The sequence below is a fragment of the Tenrec ecaudatus genome, chromosome 12 (genome assembly GCF_050624435.1).
Source record: "Tenrec ecaudatus isolate mTenEca1 chromosome 12, mTenEca1.hap1, whole genome shotgun sequence".
Taxonomy (NCBI): Eukaryota; Metazoa; Chordata; class Mammalia; order Afrosoricida; family Tenrecidae; genus Tenrec; species Tenrec ecaudatus.
This window is the reverse complement of record NC_134541.1, coordinates 38,031,161-38,036,745: the sequence shown is the minus strand read 5'-3', so window position 1 is coordinate 38,036,745 and position 5,585 is coordinate 38,031,161. Positions and strand designations below refer to the sequence as shown.

The window sequence follows — 5,585 nt, the reverse complement described above, 5'->3', positions numbered from 1 at the left end:
AACAACCACTATTCTTATTTGTTCTTAAGAGGTGAGAAAACATAGGTGCAGAGTCATTGGTGTACTAGAAAACATTTTTTAAAAACCCCATCATTTCAAGCAAAAAAAAAAGCCAATTGTAAGATTTCTGTGATGTTGGGACCATTTTAAAGGGTCCCCATGATATCAGTAAATACAGAGTTGGGGAGAGACACACCGGCCAGCTTTTGCAAGCTGATTCCAGCACACTGCGGGACAGAGGATTCAAATTACCTCCCCACAAAGCAAGAAGCCCAGCTTAACCTTGAACACAGAGCAGACTGGCCCAAAAATCCACACTTGCAACCATGGACAAAGCAACCAGAAGAGACTGCTATGGTAAGGGGATGCTTGGAATGCTTCTGTTAACGAACCAAGTAATTTCACGGATAGTTACAATAATATTTGTTGGCACCATTGAAGTAACAACATATCTTGATAGGTATTGTCATAGCTGTAGCTAAGCACCTGCAAGTTATGAGTATTCATAGATGCTAATGAGATCTCAGTGAGTCTAACGAACTGTCATTGAGGGAACACAGGATGATCTCTGCTTGGGAACGTCACTGGCAGTTGAGTCAGTAGCCCAGAAGTCCGTAGGTTGGAGTGAAGACTGAAGGAGGCACTTGCTAAAGGGTGAAGACTAGACACGGTGGAGGAGGGAAGACTAGACCTTAGAGGTAGACTTTCCCCAAGATTGGTCTTGGCTCCTGTGTTCAGAAGTCTAGATGCGGCTCCTCTTCTTGTCTTGGCTGCATTCTAGTTCGGCTCTTCAATAAAAGGAAGGGACAGGAGAGGGGACGTGCTTCTCTTTGGAAGATCATTGCTGGCAGCTGCCTGGAGTATAAATCTAGGATGTACGCTGTCTCATGGTTTTACATCCCAACACAGGAAACTGTTCACCACTTCAGTGTCTTCAATGTGGAAGCAGAAAAGTCTATCCACCATGAGGTACCTGGACTGGCCTGAGAGATGAACAAGACGGCCCCATTGGGATGGCACAAAGCTAAGTTGGTATGAAAACTAGATGAGGCCTGAATTGTGATTGTACCAAAATACACTGCAGTGCTTCCTGAATAAGACATCTGGGTCATAACTTTAATAGAGTAAACTACTTTACCAGCACACATCATTTGACCCTCACTAACATACCAGCAAGCACTTTGATACATAATTTGATACATAATTTTCAAAGAGCGAGACTGTACCTCCAGGAGGGCTACGTGGGTTCTTCTGGCCTACATGAAGCCACCAGCACACTCAGTGGATTTAACCAAAATGATTGTACTGCTGGGTGTATATGCAGAGGGGTGAGTACAACGAAGGGCAAAAAACAAGGGGTGAGTGACTCACAGGCCAGCAGGAGCAGGGAAGCCATATCAACTGAGACTTAATCTGGAACCAGGAAAGAACTGTAGACATGGCAAAGAGGCCATCCGAATAGAGCAGTGGCCCACCTAGAAGTATGCACACCCGACTGAACATATTTGCTGTTAGATGCCATCCAATTGGTTCCCACTAAGAGCAGCCCCGTGTGCAACAGAAAGAAGCAGAGCCTGATCCTGTGCCATCTTCAGCATTGTTCTTACGTTTGAGCCCTTTATTGCAGCAACTACGCCAGTCCATCTCATCCACGGTCTTCCTTACTTTCACTTCCTTTCTGCTTTACCAAGCATGATGCCCTCCAGGGACTGGTCTCTTCTGACAATGGGTCTAAAGTACCTGAGATGAAGTCTTGCCATCCTCGCTTCTAAGGAGAACTCTGGTTGTACTTCTTCCAAGACAAATTTGTTTATTCTTTTGAGAGGCTGTGATATTTTCAATATTCTTTGCTTACACCATAATTCAAATGCAATGATTCTATTTCAATCGTCTTTATTCAACGTCAAACTTTCACATGTCTGTGAAGTGATTTAAAACACCATGGCTAGAGTCCTGCACACCCTAGTCCTCAAAGACTTCAGCATATGAAATACTTCGTATGCAGCGGATTTACCCAGCACAACGCATCATTAGACCTCTTGGCTGCTGCATCCAGGAGCACAGATGAAATTCTTAACGTCAGTCTTTCGTGCATTTGTCATAATGTGATCTATTGGTCCAGTTGGGAGGATTTTTCTTTAAGTCGCAATGCATTTTGAAGGCTTGAATCCTTGATCTTCACTGGCAATTGCTTCAAGTCCTCCTCATGTTCATCAAGTAAGCTATATCATCTGCATATCAAAAGTTATTCATAAGTGAGAGGTGTCCAATCCTTATGGCGTGTTCGTCTTCATGCAGTCCAGCTTCTATGATCATGTGCTCAGTATGTAGAATGAATAATGATGGTGAGAGGCTATAACCCTGACACACACCTTTCTTCAGGAAAAATCTGAGGGGACATGGTGACTGAATACGTCCATCATTCTTTGGTCTCAGCTGGAAGCTAGAGTCCCCATTACTCAGCTTCTGGGGCATTAAGCAGAGCAAAGGAAGGCAGAGGATGCATGTGAAGTGACAAATGGATAATAACCAGCCATGTTTGGAGCTTCTGTTGGCACAGGTAATTTCTATCAGTAGGGCCTGAGAGAGAAGGTAGGATACTGCAAAGAGCCCACAGGCCTTGTGGTCTTCAACAAGCTGTGTTGATCCTCTGGCTAGGGCATTGGACTTCATTAGCCACTAGTCCTCTGACATTCAAACAGTTATAAGTTATAGATAGATACATAGATAGCTCTTACTGAGTTAACTCTGACTCATTGCAACCATATATAAACCAGAAGAAAGTGTTGCTCAGTCTAGCGTCACGCTCATGACATTGTGCCGATTATGCCAGTCCACTTCATGAGTCCACTTTACCTGAGTCCTGGTGCTTTGGGCTAGGCCCATGGTCAATGATTCAAACCCACCAGCTACTCCAAGGAAGAAAGGTGGGGCTGTCGGCTCTTGTAAATATTTATAGTCTCTGAAAACCCTCTCAATTGGAATCACCTCGATGGCAGTGGGGTCTTCCTTCCTTGAGTTTTGTTTTTTTGATTGATGTGTTCAAAGAGCCCTGGTGGTGCCATCATGAGGCAGTCAGCGGCTCATGGACAGGTCTGTGACTTGGACCCAGCCATTGTTCTGTAGAAAGATGTGGCCAGTCTTATTTCACAATGATTTACAGCCTTGGAAACCTGTGACAGTTCTACTGTATCCTATAGGGTTGCTGTGGATTGGAATCAACTCAACGATTATGAGCTTTCAATCATTTTAAAAAAATCATTTTATTGGGGGCTCATACAACTCTTATCACAGTCCATACACCCATCCATTGGGTCAAGCACATTTGTACATTTGTTGCCATCATCATTCTCAAAACATTTGCTTTCTACTTGAGCCCTTGGTATCAGCTCCTCATTTTTCCCCTCCCTTCCTGCTCCCCCCTCCCTCATGAACCCTTGATAATTTATAAATTATTATTATTTTGTCATGTCTTACACTGTCCGATGTCTCCCTTCACCCACTTTTCTGTTGTCCACCCCCCAGGGAGGAGTTTATATGTAGACCTTGTAATCGGTTCCCCCTTCTATCCCACCCTCCCTCCACCCTCCCGGTTTCAGCACTGGTCATGAAGGGATCATCCATCCTGGATTCCCTGTGTTTCTAGTTCCAATCTGTACCAGTGTACATTCTCTGGTCTAGCCAGAATTTTAAGGTAGAATTGGTATCATAATTGGGGGGCGGAGGTAGGAAACATTTAGGAACTATAGAAAGTTGTAGGTTTCGTTGTTGCTACACTGCACCCTGACTGGCTCATCCCCTCCCTGCAACTCTTCTGTAAGGGGATGTCCAGTTGCCTACAGATGGGTTGTGGGTCCCCAATCTGCACTCCCCCTCATTCACAATTATTTAATTTTTTGTTCTTTGATGCCTGATATCTGATCCCTTTGACACCTCATGATCACACAGGCTGGTATGCTTCTACCATGTGGGCTTTGTTGCTTCTGAGCTAGATGGCTGCTTGTTTATCTTGAAGCCTTTAAGACTCCAGATGCTATATCTTTTGATAACCAGTCACTATCAGCTTTCTTCACCACATTTGCTTATGCACCTGCTTTGTCTTCATCAATCGTGTCCTGAAGGTGAGCATCATGGAATGCCAGTTTCATAGAACAATGCATTCTTGCATTGAGGGAGTACTTGAGTGGAGGCTCAAGTTTTTAATCATTTTATTGGGGCTCTTACCACTTTTATATTATTCCATACAACAATTGTATCAAGCAAATTTTTACATATGTTGCCACCATCATTCTCCACGCGCTCTCTTTCTACTTGAGTTCTTGGTATAAGCTCCTCTGCTCTCCACTCCCACCCCTCCTGAATCCTTGATCAGTTATATATTGTTATTATTATTTTGTATCTTACACTGTCCACTCTCTCCCCTCACCCACATCTCTATTATTTGTTCCCTTTGGTGGGAGGTGTTTTTTTTTTTTATATATTCAACCTTGTGATCAGTTCCCCTCTTCTCCACCTTCCCTCTCCCCTGACTGTATTAGTCTGGGTTGGCTAGAGAAACAAATCCAGGGAGACTCATATGTATATAAGAAGTAAGGTTATGACGGACCAGGCAGAGGGCGATCCTCTGCGTGCCCGGGTCGGGCCGGTCCACCGCGCTGCCTGGAGTGGGCGGTGGAGGAGCGTCGCGCCCGGGTCGCCAGCCTCGGGGAAATGGCGGCCTTGGGGTCCCCGGTGCGCAAGTTGCTGGGCCTCCTGCAGGAGCTGCGCTACCTGAGCGCTGCCACAGGACGACCCTACCTTGACACCGCGGCCTACCGGTCACCAGTGAGAAGTTATGCAGAGCCCAGCAAGAACTCCACTTCCAAGCTGCCACCTATCTCTGCCTACTGCGCAGCGTCCGGCAACACGTGGCCCTGCACCAGGAATTCCACGGCAAGGGGGGAGCGCTCAGTGGACGAGCTGGCTGGCTTGGTGGGTTTCCAGTTGCCCAGTCAGCCCGGAGGGAAGGGCTGGGAACCGTGAAAATGGAGAGAATGCTAGGACACTGCCCTCACCAGAATTTCATGATGCCTGCCACAATGTCTATTTATCATTAAAGTTTGAAAAAAAAATAAAATAATAAAATAAAAAAGAAATAAGGTTATATACAAGAACAATTGCATATTAAGAAAATGTTCCAGTCCAGTTCTGTCCCAGCCCACACCTCTGATATTAGCCCATATGTTCGGTACCAATATATAAACTCCCCTTCAGACTCACAAAACACATGCAATGACGCCGTGTGCAGGATGATCAAAAGTCAGTGAGAAGAAAGTCTTTGGATCCAGTGGTGTTGTAAGTATCTCAGCGCTGGCAGGGACCTCTGTGTGGCTTCTCTGGTTTCAGAGGTCTGGTTGCATCAGGGTAAGTCCATGTGGCTTCTCCAGCTCGCAGCACTAGTGTACTTCCATGTGTCTTGCCAGCTACAATGTCTCCCAGGGAGTTAACAGCAAGAGCGAAGTGTCTTCTGGCCTTCAAGGAAGAAATCTGCCAGAGTTCCCAGAATTCTCAGGAGAAGGCCATGCCCACACAGAGGCCTCATTGGC

General features: G+C 45.6%; 1 pseudogene; it reads left to right on the top strand.

Moving 5' to 3' along the window:
- Positions 1-4,710: 4,710 nt before the first annotated feature.
- LOC142462237 (protein FMC1 homolog) lies at positions 4,711-5,022 on the top strand (annotated as a pseudogene).
- Positions 5,023-5,585: the final 563 nt, after the last annotated feature.